Here is a 16,139-nt window from a genome sequence, read left to right as displayed (position 1 = left end):
TCCATATTTTAAAAAAATATTCTGCTTTTCTGTTGTTATCACTAAAGTGAATAACCTCATCCTCCCCAGATTATACTCCATCTGTCACCTTGTTCCCACTCACTTAGAGTACCTGGAAGTGTTCCTCCAGCCCACCAGAAAAGCAGTGCAAGAGGATTGTTTTGCAGATCAGTGCTAAGAGAACACCTGCATAACCCAGAATGGTCTCCACCAGCTTTCCTTTCCCCTTGAACTATTGACTTTTAATGTGTATAAGATGTTGAGGGGTATTGATAGAGTGGATTCTCAGAGGCTTTTACCCAGGGCTGAAATGGTTGCCACAAGAGGTCACAGGTTTAGGGTGTTGGGGAGTAGGTACAGAGGAGATGTTAGGGGTAAGTTTTTCACTCAGAGGGTGGTGGGTGCGTGGAATCGGCTGCCGGTAGTGGTGGTGGAGGCGGATTCGATAGGGTCTTTTAAGAGACTTTTGGATAAGTTCATGGAGGTTAGTAAGATAGAGGGTTATAGGTAAGCCTAGTAGGTAGGGACATGTGCAACTTGTGGGCCGAAGGGCCTGTTTGTGCTGTAGCTTTTCTATGTTCTAAGTTCTATGTTAACCTTTGCCAGAATTCTTTTTTTTGAAATGTTTATGTGTATGTCTTAAGGTGTCTCAAAAGAGTAATTAGTATACTTTTATATCTCATACTTAATCAGCTTTGCCTTTCTATTTTATAAGACTGGTTTTATATTAAACTAATACATTTGTTGTTTATTGAAAGAAGCCTGGTTACAGTCGCTTTCGTTCTGGGTAACAGTAGCGAAGGTAAACAATTGGCTATTTTGGTGAGTGAATCGAACTTTAAACTAATGATGCAACCTGTGGAGTAGTGGGACTTGTCAAACTGCCCACTCCTCCCATCCTGATTGTAACACAACAAAATACATTCCATTGAGAAACAAAAACTCAGCAAGAAAAATCTAGCCATGCTCACTCAAGAAGTTAAGGATAGCATTTGATTAAAATAAGAGACTTACACTGTTGCAAAAAAAGTGGTAAATATGAGGATTGGGAGTATTTTAGAAACCAGCATAGGGCCACCAGAAAGTTGATAAAAAGAGAAAAATAGAATATAAGAGCAAACGAGCCAAGAATATAAAAACAGATTGTAAGAGCTTTGATAAGTACATAAAAAGGAAGGCAGTAGCTAAAGTAAACATTGGTCTCTTAGAAGCATAGACAGGGGAAGTTATCATTCGGAATTAGGAAATTGCAGAGGTACTGAACAAATATTTTGTGTCTGTCTTCACAGTAGAAGATACAAGTTTCAAAACAGAAAAAGAGAGACCTAGGAGCTAAAAAGAATGAGGCAATTAATATCAGCAGAGAAAAGATATTGACGAAACAAGAGGGACTAAAATCTGACAATTCCCTGGGACCTGATAGCCTGGGGTTTTAATAGTGGATGTGCTGGCTATGATTTTCTAAAATTTCTCAGATTTGAGAATGGTCCCATTAGATTGGAAGTTGGCAAATATGACACCATTTTTCAAGAAAGAAGAGAGAGAAAACAGTGAACTACAGGCCAGTTAGCCTCATATTAATTGATGGGAAAATGTTGGAATCTATTATTAAGAAACTCTGAACAATGGACTTAGACAAACATAGTATGATTAGAACAAGTGAACATGCTTTTACTAAGGGAAAATCCTATTTGACATATTTGAGTTTTTGAAGATGTAACTAGTAGCGTAGAAAAAGGAGCCAGTAGATGCAGTATACCTATAAGATAATGAAGGGGCTGGATAGGGTAGAGATGGAGAGATTCTTTCCACTTAGAAAGGAAACTAGAACTAGAGGGCACAGCCTCAAAATAAAGGGGGGTCAGTTTAGGACAGAGTTGAGGAGAAACTTCTTCTCTCAGAGGGTGGTGAATCTCTGGAATTCTCTGCCCACTGAAGTGGTGGAGGCTACCTCGTTGAATATGTTTAAATCACGGATAGATGGATTCCTGATTGGTAAGGGAATTAGGGATTATAGGGATCAGGCGGGTAAGTGGAACTGATCCACTTCAGATCAGCCATGATCTTATTGAATGGCGGGGCAGGCTCGAGGGGCTAGATGGTCTACTCCTGCTCCTATTTCTCATGTTCTTATGTACCTGGATTTCCAAAAGGCATTCGATAAGCTGCCACACAAAAGGTTAATAAGCAAGATAAGGGCTCATGGAGTTAGGGGTAGTATTTTAAAATGGGTAGAGAGTGGGGCGTAAACAGACATTTACGAAGTTGGCAGGCAGTGAATTGTGGCATGCTGGAAGGATCAGTATTAGTGTCTCAGCTATTTACAATCTTTATTAATGACTTAGATGAAGAGATGAAGAATAATATATCAATTTTTGCTGATGATACCAAGCCAGGTGCAAAGGTAACCTGTGGAGAGGCTGCAAAGAGATATAGTCAGGCTAAGTGAGTGGGCAACAAGATGGCAGATGGAGTACAGTGTAGGGAAGTGTCAAGTTATTCACTTTGGTTGTAAAAATAGAAAAACAAGATATTTTAAAAGGTGTGAAACTTGTAAATGCTGATGATCAAAGACCTTGGTATGCTTGTACAAGGAACACAGAACATTAGCATGCTGGTGCAGTAAGCAATTAAGAAGGCAAATGGTATGCTTTTATTGTAAAGGGATTAGAGTACAAGAATAAAAATGTCTTACTGCAGTTGTTCAGGATTTTGGTGAGACCACATCTGGAGTAGTGTGTGTAGTTTTGGTCTCTACATTTAAGTGAGGATATAATTTGAGATGGTACAGTGAAGATTCACTAGATTGGTCCCTGGGATGAAGGGATTATCCTGTGATGAGAGACTATGTAAATTGGGCATATATTTTCTGGAGATTAAAAGAATGAGAGGCGATCCTGTCAGAACCTATAAAATTCTGAGAGGGTGTGACAGGGTAGATGCTGAGGTAGATCTTGGGAGTCTAAAACATAAGAGCACAGTCTCAGGATAAGGACTGAGATGAGGAGAGATTACTTAACTCAATGGGGCAGCACGGTAGCACAGTGGTTAGCACTGCTGCTTCACAGCTCCAGGGGCCTGGGTTCGATTCCCGGCTTGGGTCACTGTCTGTGTGGAGTTTGCACATTCTCCTCGTGTCTGCGTGGGTTTCCTCCGGGTGCTCCGGTTTCCTCCCACAGTCCAAAGATGTGCGGGTTAGGTTGATTGGCCAGGTTAAAAAAAAATTGCCCCTTAGAGTCCTGAGATGCGGAGGTTAGAGGGATTAGTGGGTAAATATGCGGGGGTAGGGTGGGTATGTGGGGGGGATTGTGGTCGGTGCAGACTTGATGGGCCGAATGGCCTCCTTCTGCACTGTAGGGTTTCTATGATTTCTATGATTTCTTGTGAATCTTTGGAATTCTCTATCTCATAGGGTGGTGGATTCTCCACCATTGATACATTTAAGGCTGAGATAAACATATGTTTTGTCTCTGAAGGAATTAAGGGATATAGGGAGCAGGTGGGAGTTGAAGCCCAAGATCAGAGATCAGCCATGATCATATTGAATGGTGAAGTAGGCTTGTTGAGCCTGATCTAATCCAGGTCCTCTTTCTTGTGTTCTTGCATTCCTCAGCAAATTCTATTAATGAGCCAGGCTAACTAGTCAATAAATCACAGTGCTATGTATCAGGAAGCAGAGGTGGTTTTAAATAAGCTGTGGTTGTATTGTTGGATATTTAGAAATAAGATAAAGATTTATCTTTAATTTCGTGTTTTTGTGTAAGAAAGGGCAAAACTCTAGTCAGATTCATGTGAAACAAATGTGTTTGCATATATCAGGGTGTTGGTTTCCTTTCATACTGTGTCTTTATTAGAGAGTTTACGACATGAAAAGCAAACAGATGTAAATAAGGAATGAATTGTTGCTTAGCAACCATTGGCCACTTTTAGGTTAGGAAAGATTTTTGAGTTTAGTTTTAATTGGACCCAAGGCAATTGAAACTAGGTGGTGAGAGGGAAGGCAGCTCTGCCAGAAGCAGAAACATAGAGTAATGGGCAAAAAAACAAGTCTCAGAAACTAAGGAACAGCTAGTTCTAGAAACCAATGAATGAAACGAGAAGTTCCAGGAAGATTGAAGTCAAATGAACAAAAGGGAACTGGAATTTGAGCATTGAAGTTGAAAACAGAGCCTAAAAGTGCAAATCTGGTGAAGTTGGCTTGAAAGAAGGTACCTGAGAGATTGTGTGGAAGCTTGATTGTACGTGGCTATTCAATTCAAAGGAATACTGGAAGGAAAGTTGGAAATCCTGGAGGTGGATCCTTGCTGGAAACAGCTGAGAGAAAGCATTGTTTGAAAGAGAATTTTAAGGCATGTCTTTTTGAGAGTAGAGTTTGGAAACATTGTGTGAGAATCATCTGGGGGGATTTGAGGAGAAATACACAGAAGTTTAATTGGATGTTTTTTGAATGTTTTTCTGTTGTTCTGAATATTTAATTGGATGTTTAATTGAATGTTTTTTCAGAGTGCGGTGTGTCTGACCACAGTTAGCCTATTGGTTTACAGGCACGGTGTTGTGTATTTGTTGAAAACATTATAGCACAAAATATATTTTTAACCTGTGTTATCCTAAAAAATCCGTGTATGTTCATGAAGATAAGTGAGAGTGAAGGAGTATTGGAGTACGTCAAACTTTTCATGTATAATGAATGTTTTTTCGGTTATTAAAAACTAATTGGCAGTCCTGTGACTCTTCATCCCCATGTTTTCTCATAAAAGTAAAAGTTATGATCTTTGGAACCAGGCTTCCATTCTGGGACCTTTCTGTCCAGTAGTAGCATCAACTGGGATCATAACAAATGCAGGACGGTGTAGCTGCCTAGTTCATAAGATACAGGAGCAGAATTTGGTTATTTGGCCCATCGAGTCTGCTCAACCTCATTCTCCCGCCTTTTCCCCATAGCCTTTGATTCCCTTATCAATCAAGAACTTGTCTATCTCTGTCTTAAATACACTCAATGAACTGGCCTCCACAGCCTTCTGTGGCAATGAATTCCACAGATTCATTACCCTCTGGCTGAAGAAGTTCCTCCTGATCTTGGTTCTAAGGGGTCTTCCCTTTGCTCTGAGGCTGTGCATTTGGATCCTAGTTTCTCCAACTAATGGAAACATCATCTCCACGTACACTCTATCCAGGCCTTTCAGTATCCTGTACGTTTCAGTGAGATCCCCCATCATCCTTCTAAACTCCATTGAGTACAGACCCAGAGTCCTCAAACGCCCCTCATATGTCAAGCCTTTCATTCCCAGGATCATTCTCATGAACCTCCTCTTGACCCTCTCCAGGGCCAGCTTCTCAAGCGTTCTGCAATTACAAAGCCACAACATTTTTCCCATTAGTTCTCTCTAATAGTTGCAAAACTTATTTCCAACGCCAATTCTCTTAACCCTAATTTTCTTATTTATAAAGCGGATCAGCAGTGAAACCTCAAACTTCCACTCGCTTTCAGAAAATCAGGCCGATGCTTTTCAGAACAGTCATTTCCTACCTGAATTTTAAAAATTCCATATCCGAGATAACATTGTTGCAGGTTTATTTGCAGGAGAATGGGGTTGAGCATAATTCATTTAATAATGTTTTGTTAACCACAATCTTCAGATAGCAGCTTCTGCACATAGGTTGTACAGTTTAAATAGTTCAACAAGAGGATAGAAAAGATTGTGGCAGACTTGTTTGCCTTTGCTTTTGATGGTAGTGTTGCTATTGGTAACAGCTTAGACTCTCCAGTGAGATTACAAAGTTCCTTTTCAAGGACCATTTTAAACTGAGCCCAGTTTTGAAAGGAATGAACTAGGAAGCATTTCTGTGCAATTAGGTTACAAACATTAAAGTTGTTCAAGTTATTTTAGTATTCAGAGACCAACAGACCACAAGTTTATCTTCCTTTGTTCAGAGGATAAAAATAACACTGCTGGATTATAAAGGACAAAAAGTGATGCTTTCAGTTTAATTTTCTTTTAGTTTAGCCTCAGAATTTTGTACTCCTCAATCAGGTACCCCCTCAGCCTTCTCTGCTCTAAGGAAAACAACCCCAGCTATTCTGCATGTCTGAAACACTCCAGCCCAGGCAACATCCTGGTGAATCTCCTCTGCACAATCATATCCTTCCTAGAGTGGCGACTAACCTGCTGTATAGTAACCAGCATTTTATATAGTTCCAGCATGACCGCCCTGCTCTTGTATTCTTTACCTCGGCTAATAAAGGCAAATATCTCAGGTTATTTCTCTCTCTCTCTATTCCGGGCTACTTCTCTCTCTCTCTCTATTCTGGTGTTAAGGGTAAGATCCTGCCATGGATAGAGGATTGGCTGACTGGCAGAAGGCAGAGAGTGGGGATAAAGGGGTATTTTTCAGGATGGCAGCCGGTGACTAGTGGTGTGCCTCAGGGGTCAGTACTGGGACCACAACTTTTTACAATATACATGAACAATTTGGAAGAAGGAACTGAAGGCACTGTTGCTAAATTTGCAGATGATACAAAGATATGTAGAGGGACAGGTAATATTGAGGAAGCAGGGGGGCTGCAGAAGGACTTGGACAGGTTAGGAGAGTGGGTAAAGAAGTGGCAGATGGAATATAATGTGGAAAAGTGTGAGGTTATGCACTTTGGAAGGAGGAATTGAGGCATAGACTATTTTCTAAATGGGAAAATGCTTAGGAAATCAGAAACACAAAGGGACTTGGGAGTCATTGTTCAAGATTCTCTTAAGGTTAACGTGCAGGTTCAGTTGGCAGTTAGGAAGGCAAATGCAATGTTAGCATTCATGTCGAGAGAGCTAGAATACAAGAGCAGGGATGTACTTCTGAGGCTGTCTTAAGGCTCTGGCCAGACCCCATTTGGAGTACTGTGAGCAGTTTTTGGCCCCATATCTAAGGAAGCATGTGCTGGCCTTGGAAAGCGTCCAGAGGAGATTCACAAGAATAATCCCTGGAATGAAGAGCTTGTCATATGAGGAATGATTGAGGACTCTGGGTCTGTACTCGTTGGAGTTTAGAAGGATGAGGGGGGATCTTATTGAAACTTATAGGATACTGCGAAGCCTGGGTAGAGTGGATGTGGAGAGGATGTTTCCACTAGTGGGAAAAACTAGAACCAGAGGGCACAACCTCAGACTGAAGGGATGATCCTTTAAAACAGAGATGCGGAGGAATTTCTTCAGCCAGAGAGTGGTGAATCTGTGGAACTCTTTGCCGCAGAAGGCTGTGGAGGCCAGGTCATTGAGTGTCTTTAAGACAGAAATAGATAGGTTCTTGATTAATAAGGGGATATGGGGAAAAGGCAGGAGAATGGGGATGAGAAAAATATCAGCCATGATTGAATGGCAGAGCAGACTCGATGGGCGAGTGGCCTAATTCTGTTCCTATGCCTTATGGTCTCATGGTTTATTTTTTTCTCAGGTTATTTCTCTCACTTTCTACCCCAGGTTATTTCTTCCTCTCTCTATCCCGGGTTGTTTCTTCCTCTCTCTATCCCAGATTATTTCTCTCTCTCACTATCCTGGCTTATTTCTCCCTCTCTAACCCAGGTTATTTCAACAAATGGGATTACAGCAGTATGGCTAACTTTGACATAGAAACATTCATGCAACTGGAGGACTTAACTTGGGCTAAATTAACACCCCTAACCATAGAACAGCTACAACCCATAGTTAAGCAGGTAAAACACAGAAGCCCACAGTATTAAAGACGCTGGCCGAGAATTTTGGCCTCACCTCAGACTTTGGAACAGGCAGAAAATACAGAACCTGAAAAAGACCTGGGGTGGGGTGCTGGGGACACAGGCATAATGAACTATGGGCAGGCTAAACAAAGGGCAAGTGGGCTTTCTGCCCACCTCTGGGAAGGAATCAATAAGCCAGCAGCTCCATTAGTTTCAGCAACATCAACAGCGCATTAGTGGGCACCGTTGTGACAGCAACGAGGAACAAGAAGAAGGAGCAATGGATCCCCAGAAACACTAAGTCCAGAGTCTTGGTTGGGGAGGGTTTGGGCAGGTTAGGAAGGAGGTGGGAGAGACGGAGGTTTAAGGCTGCGGGCAGGTAGGAAGAAAGGGGGCATTCTGTCTTTGGAGGAGCCCCCCCCCCCCCACAATCCACAAAGGACAGCCCCAGAAGATAGAACCCCTCTTTCCTTCCTGCCCCTTGTAGAATTTACTTAAATAATCAGGATGCCCACTCCTGCCCAACTATAATAGTGTATTATCAAGGTCAGTTGGCTTGGCAACAAGCCTTAAGGAAACCTTGATTACCTATTTAAATGTGGCAGGCAGGCTGCCAATTTCAATGCCCATGCCCATTTTAAAAGAAAGAACCTCGATGGTAAACCAGCAGGGGTCCACCCTGTGTGTTTTCAGTGTGGGTAATCTGGGCATATTAAAGAAAATTGTTGGCATTCCAAGAAACCAAAAGGGGGTGCTGCAGTCAGGATAGTATCTGTAGCCAGGAGGTTAGTGAACTTGAGCTCAAGGGAGGACCACAGTATCTACCAGATACTCCAGGTGTCTACCATCTGTAAACTTAAACATTCACATGTCAGTCCATCTGGATGTGTTCCCCCAGGACTTAATAGTTGGTAGACTGGAAATTAAACCATAAACTTCAGTCACTGTTACACTGCTGCTAGATAACTTATGAAAGCAAACTGCTACTGGAAAACCCAGGGATTTTTTTTTGCACTTGTTCCTTTGAACATCATCAAGCGGTGACTTGTAGCACACTGCCCATGACCACAGATTGCATCTGGAACAACTGGAAAATTGAAATAGAAACAGAAAATGCTGGAAAAACCCAGCAGGTCTGGCAGCATCCGTATGGGAGAGGCAGACAGAATTAATGTTTCAAGTCCAATATGACTCTTCTTTGGAATTTGGAACTTTGGAATTAGAAAATTGACTTTTTCCAGAAATTCTCTGAATCCTCTTTCTGTCATAGTATTTATAGTCAGTTAATTCTCATTATGCATGTCTTATTAAACTGCTAGTGCACATTAGTTCGAAAGAGCAGCCCTAAAAGCATGATTTTATAATTTAAACTATTGCTACTTAGAGGTAAGTAGTTGCATATAGAGGACAAAAAAAGCTATAAATATTTTTAAGTATCATTAAACCTTTCCTATGGTGGCTCAGGGCAACTAAGTAGCAGCAAATAAAACAGCAGAAATAATAAGAGTGTAGGCAGGAAAAAGTGCCTTTAGATCAGTAAAGGTGTAGTTCAGAACTAGACCCTCATGCCCGATAGCTTCTGAAATGGAAATGTGACTGCATGGACTGCGTATGAAGAGGGTTGTCCTGTTTCTCATTGCAGAGCACATTATCCAAAGAAAGCAGGGCAAAATGCCTGGCAGAAGATGATGGCCAGAGTCAAAATTTCTGGAAAAAGTCAAATGTCAAGCACATGAAAAATGTTTTCATGCCACAAAGTGTTGCAGAGCCATCCTTTGTATATTTAATGCTGGTGTATAACATTTCCTCACAAACCTACAGCTCTTTCATTTCTAACCACATTTGCCATATGTCCATATGGCACATATTATAGCTGTAAATGACAAGTAAAATCAGTCAGATTGTCAAAGAACTTTAGACAGGAAAGCACTTTAACACAACCTGGCACAGTAATGCACAATTATGTGATTACCCCAACAATTGGCTGCAGCTTCAGCATGCCTAATACTCTACATGTGCTTGCTCCTTCATCTTAAACATGTTGAGGCTGCTACCTTACTTGTACAACAAGATGCTACTAAGTACAAGACAACAATCCTGAACAGAGTGGTTGAGGACTCATAAACCCTCAATTGCCTTGGAGGTAGCCACCCTGACTGACCGATTAAAGCAGATGTAAGAAATGAAGTTGCAAATCCATTCCAGTTGATGAACCAATGTCATTCAGTGTTCTTGTCTTGTTCTCATTATAGGGTTAGCATATTGGACTGCAAGCTCTGTTGAAATGGGAATCTTGACTATATCATTTAAACATTAGACGTTTCTCTATCATTGTAGATTGAAACAGCAAACTGCCAGCAGTTCAAGGCAAGACAATACCTCATAACAACTGTGCCCCCTCTCACTGTCATCATTTGCAAGTACCATAAAGTTACAAATGATCCCAGAGGATACAGGTATTCCAAAGGGAGTGAAAAGGCATAGATGAGGTTCAGCAAGTGGTGGAATCTAGTTACCATCTGGGATCCTCTGTATTTTGGGAGTTGCGGCAATGCAGTGTCATTGGGAAGACATGTTTCACTCTTGTTAGTCAATCAAAAAGTAAATTAAAAAGCTAGCTGTCCTGACCAGTGCATCACACAGCTGGTTCATACATAATGCATAACTGCATCCACCGTTGGTAATGTTTTCCCTATTCTACAGGATGGTTTCCATTGTTCTTGCATCAGATAGTACAACTCACCTGCTCTCTGTCAACCAGAAACATGTGGAACTGGTTACCAGCGTACAATATTAGGTCTTGCAGATAAGGGTGGTGACCTTATAACAGGTGGACATGTTTTGTGTGCACAAGTACCTGTAATATCAGTTCTGAAACTGCCTTGTGAGATGGAATTCTCCAAAAGACTCATTCTCATTCAGGTTAAACAAATTTCTACATTACAAATTGTGTAAATAAAAAATACAACAATACCAGAATTGCAATGGTTTTAAATATCTTCTGCCAAGGCTGATCCTGTAGGTAAAGGCATGCACCATTATGCCATGCACTCATGGCTTTATCCTGTTAACTGTTTACCCCCAATCTCTTTCATTGTTTGTATCTTCGGAGGTGCCATTTGTAATGAATAATCCGATCTAACTGTGTTGGTTTCTCTAGTCTCTTTCTGGATGTATTCTTGGAGAAATAATGATGCTGTACTGTACCAATCCTCAAGGGTTTGTTGCATTGTTTGTAAAAATGGGGCAAAATCTTCAATAAAAATATACCAAAAAAAAAGCTATTTTGTATTTTTCATTTTGAGGAATTAGCTAAACCTAACTTCCGTAAAAATAAAAATTACCACTACTATTCTTTGTCTTTTTAATATATATGCTTGGCCGTTAAAATCTGAAACAAGTTTTTATGTCTCATTGGAAATAAGGAAAAGATCCCATGAAGGCATGGAGTAGAAACTAAACAGAGGGTGGGATTTTCCAACTGCAGAGGTGGCTCACCATTGACCATCAGCAGGACCTTCCAGTCCTGCCAATGTCTATGGCATCTTGCATGGCTCGCCCCTCCCATTGCCGGGAAATCCATTGTGTGTCTGTGTGTGTGTGTGAGAGTGTTGGGGAGGGGGGGGGTGACCTTTGACAAGACTGGAAGGTTCCACTCGAGGAAGGGCCAGAAGATCCCGCCCAAAAGTGTTTTGTTGATTTCCAGGATAATCAATGAGTTTTACCTGAACATATCAGGGTAACTCTCTGGGACATTTAAGGAATTAGGGCTCACTTACAAGATTAGTTTGAAGCAATGATAGCCAACAATACCTTGGCTAAAATAGAGATGAAAGAAACCACAAGTCACTTGTGTTTACCAGTAACAAACCACTGACACATATCACCTCCTCTGTTTCACTGTAACCTTTCTCATCTTATAGCAGTCCTCTACTTCCTTACTTCTAAACCATTCATATACCTGTACTTGTGCCTAAGGCCTGTTCCCACTGATTTTACTTTGTAATGGAGGGTTGGATTTTAACGTACTAGGAGCAGGGGTGGCAAAACTCCCAATAGTGTATAGTGTTAATATTTCAGAAGGTAAGTTGGTGAAAAATAGAACTAGAGCCAATCTTTACACAATTGTGGCCATTTTCTTTTAACAGCATTACACATTATAAGCACACATCTGCTAACACCAAACCACCATACTTTGTCTGTGGCGCACCATTTCCAGTGGTGGAACTGAAAGTGTGCGCCTCTTACCTTCCCTGGCCTTTTCCCAAATGCGATTACAATTAAAATTTAAAATGCATGGGTAACGTGTGATTCTGCCACAGGGAATGCTTTTCAGTGGTGTAACTTGGCATCAGCTGACAATGCTGCAAATGGGTTATGAAAGAGCTCCTCCTGGTCAAACAGGGAAGTTTTGCACTCTGCCCAACTCATTGCCGATAACAGCACAACGGTGGCAGGGATGTATTTTTAAATTTAAATTTCACTTGTGAATATTTGATTTTACATTATTTTCACATTATTCATGTGTGCATCATTGTTACTTGTTAAGACTAACTTAGCCAAAGGGCCAAATGTACTGACACACCTCATGGTTGGCATGCACTGATGGTTACGGGGGTGTTAGGGGCATTTGCTTTATTGTGGAAGAAACAATATTGTGTTTTTTTGTTCATTTTTTATTGAATGTTCATTGTGGTGACCAGTGCTGTATTCATCGTTCCTTGGGACATGGCTGAACTTGCAGCTGACCTTCGCTTCTATCCATTGTAAAGGTCATTGTCCACGATCATTCTCAGCAGAGATAATTGAAATGTTATCAGTGAAGTCAAAGTCGTGTAAGGACTCCGATATAAACACACATTTGGACAGTACTAACACTACCTTTTAGGCCCCTCATTTTCTTAGTGTGAATGACTGTTCCCACCACACCCAGATGTTAGGCCTTTCCCAATTCATTCCCCCATGCCCCCGACCCCACTCCACACCATCCCCTCATCGTGGACTCACCCTTGCCAGTCCTGAGCCTTAATGCGAATTGTCATTCTCCTGCTCCCCTTCCTTATGCCTTAGAATTAGTCAACAAAAACCAATGACCCCAAACAGAACTGCACGAAGCTAACTGGTGAACACCACCTTTAAACACACGGGATGGATTTGGGTTTGCCTGGTTCATTCTGGGCATTAGCTTTGTAACTTTAAGAATGGAGTAAAATTCAAAATTTAAAAAAATAAACCATTTTACTTTCAGGTTTCCCATCCAGTCAATTAGTGCCAACGAGCATCATGACAACTCACATTATGTAATTTCAACTGCAGTGTTTAAAGGGACAATTAAAAGATGCAAGTTGAAGGAGTTTGTGTATAGAATAAGAGGGAAGAAATGTCAGAAAAGGAGTCTGGACTGGAAAAGCCTGAGCCCCACTATTCAGAGGTCTCCCTGGATGTGCTGCTGTGGCTGTGAGGAGCTGGATGGAGGTACTGTTATCCAGCAGTTGATGGGGAATCCAAAAAGACATATTGGAGGAGAGGTCAACATCAGGAGCACAGCATCACACTTTTGGATCCAATGTAAGAGCCCTACGTTGTTACTAGGAAGCCCACAATGCTTGTTTACCGATCTAATCGGGGCAGAAAAGGTGAGGACAATGGCACATTTCTGTACCTGTTGCACGTACTACTCCATTCCCCCCAGTCCAGCACTATTCATATTTTTAATTTACCACATGCCTTCACATGTTCAGCAGAACATGATTGAGCTCACTATCACTGACTCCTCAGAGGAGCCTAATCCCTCTGATGGTGCACTATCACAGGATTTATGCAGACCATGCAGCAGCTCAGAAACCTGTACTCTGGCAGGATCAGTTAGAGATATATCTGGTTTTCATGTGGTGACTCAAACTTCACGAGTGAGGATTAGCAGAGGGTGGAGTTAGGGACAGCAGTGGCAAGTCTATGCTGAAGGATCCATGCATCTCTTTGTGCACAGTTGTCTCCTATGTACGGTGGCTTGCCATACATAATCTTCTGACCTCTGAGATTATCTTGGGTAAAACAAACCCAAATTAAGCCATTTTTACCCGCCACATGAAACAAATACCTGAGGGTCACTGTCATAGCGATGGAAAAAATTTTATATGTGCTTTAATATTGGTTCAAGAGGGAGCAGCTGGGTGGTTGGCTGATAGAATATCATTCATTGAAAACAACTTCGCACCTCAACCCTGGGAGTACAGATAAAAGATCTTTACATGCACGTAGTGAGGCCCATCTCCAATAGCAATTGAATTTTATGATCACTTGACTTCATTTGATCCTAAACATCAACCTACAAACAAGCTCTTCACTTCAATAACATTTCAAGAAAGCTGAAATAAAAAGATCCGAGAACTCCACAAACTCTGGAATATCAGGTTAAATCATTTAATTTCTAACGGCATTGTTTCGTTCCTGTGGTACGATGCTGGTAGCACTCACACTCTGCAACCTCCTTCCATACCAACATGCGACTTTTTACCAGCACCGTACACTTATTATAACCGATATGTTGCTGCTGGTTTTCCTCCACCACATGGAGGAAGGTGCTGAGGTCTTCATTAGTAAAGTTATGTCAGAACTTCCACTCGTCGATCTTTGACCCTGCCATCTTTTTTCTGCAAAGATGGCACCGTGGTTAGCACTGCTGCCTCACAGTGCCAGGAACCCAGATTCAATTCTGGCCTCGGCTCTTTGTGGAGTCTGCACTTTCTCCCCTGCGTGGGTTTCCTCTGGGTGCTCCGGTTTCTTCCCACAGTCCAAAGATGCGCGGGTTAAGTTGATTGGCCATGCTAAATTGACCCTAGTGTCGGGGAATTGGCAGGGTAAATGTGTGGGGTTACGGGAATAGGGCCTGGTGGGATTGTGGTCGGTACAGACTCGATGGACTGAATGGCCTCTTTCTGTACTGTAGGGATTCTATGATTCTAAGTAAGTAAATGTGGTTTTTTTGGAGACTGTTAATTACTTTGCATTCCTTTTTTAAAAATGTAAATTTTAATTAGCACAATTTTTTTCACAAACTGTCCAATGTGCTTATCCATCCATTTTAAAGTTTTTTTTCAGATGCTTTTATGGTTTCGTCAAATATTTAAAAGTTGAAAACTTCAGTTAAAAACAGTCCTCACCTCCCACCGAGCTGCAGGCTGACTTTTGTGGGTGTGACTTCTGCAGCTAAGAGTTTGACAGACACTGTGGACATGGCTTCCACCCACTGTACCACATGTTCCTTCCTTTTTGCCTTCATTAAAAATGTGCTATAAAGCCACGCATGTCGCAAGGCAATCTCCTCCTGCTGTCCAGATGAAATTCATACCTACAGTTATGTTCAGTGTGAACGGTTTGTGTTGAGTGCTGTCACTTCACCGCAGACTGTAAAACCCAGATAATTATTGTTTCTGTACATTCTCACTGTCTTGCTACTTTATTTGTTTCTTTGTATCCTATATCTAACATGTCATTCCCCTTTGTATCATATTTGTAATCAGAAATAAATGCAAATTAGTAATTTATTTCATCGCATAAGGTGAAAATAGGAGTAAAAGTTAGAGTCTTATCGCTGGTGAAAGTGATGCAGGATTTTGAATGCACATGTTTGGTGTTGAGTGGAGATGCTAAACATTGGAACTTTATAAATATAAACATGACTAATACTACAAGTTAACGGAACAAACTAATGCCACAGATAAAATATTAGTATAAAGGCAAAATACTGTGGATGCTGGAATCTGAAACAAAAACAGAAAATGTTGGAAAATCTCAGCAGGTCTGACAGCATCTGTGGAGAGAGAATAAAGCCAACGTTTCAAGTCTGGATGGCCCTTTGTCAGAGCTGATTTTAGGGTAAGATATTAGCATATCAGTTTTTGATATATGCAGGGTCTAATAAAGGCCAATTTGGGACTTGTTTAAATGTAAATTGTCACTGCATATATTGTGAGCTGAAACTTGATTTTAAATTTACATTTTTAGTTTTCTGCTCAAGGGTTTAAATTACTACATCGTTTGACTGCATTAAACTTTTCAGAGTAAGAAGAAAAGAGTGGATGCTTTGCTACTGTGCTATGTGGGAGATCTGGGGTAGTTCCTGGGTTTGGGATGACATTTGTGGGAAGGGCCTCAAATGGTTTTCTGGAATGCATATTCCCGGAGGTGGTCAATCTGCAGGAACAATGAGTTGGTGAGGAAGAGTAGTTAGTGACTACCCCTCCATTGGAGGTAGAAGAGGCAAGGACCCTCAGAGTAGTGAATTGATAATCATTCAATACAAAACATCTTTACTAATAACTTGGAGGATGAAACTACAGAGTAGGTGGTCGCCGATGGGCTGGGGGAAAGTAACTGAGTAAATGTGCAAGAGATTTTGGAAAGGAATAATAGTCAGGGTAAACTAGTAGGTGCCTGA

The sequence above is a fragment of the Mustelus asterias genome, chromosome 14, assembly GCF_964213995.1.
Source record: "Mustelus asterias chromosome 14, sMusAst1.hap1.1, whole genome shotgun sequence".
Lineage (NCBI taxonomy): Eukaryota > Metazoa > Chordata > Chondrichthyes > Carcharhiniformes > Triakidae > Mustelus > Mustelus asterias.
Note: the sequence above shows the minus strand (reverse complement) of the source record.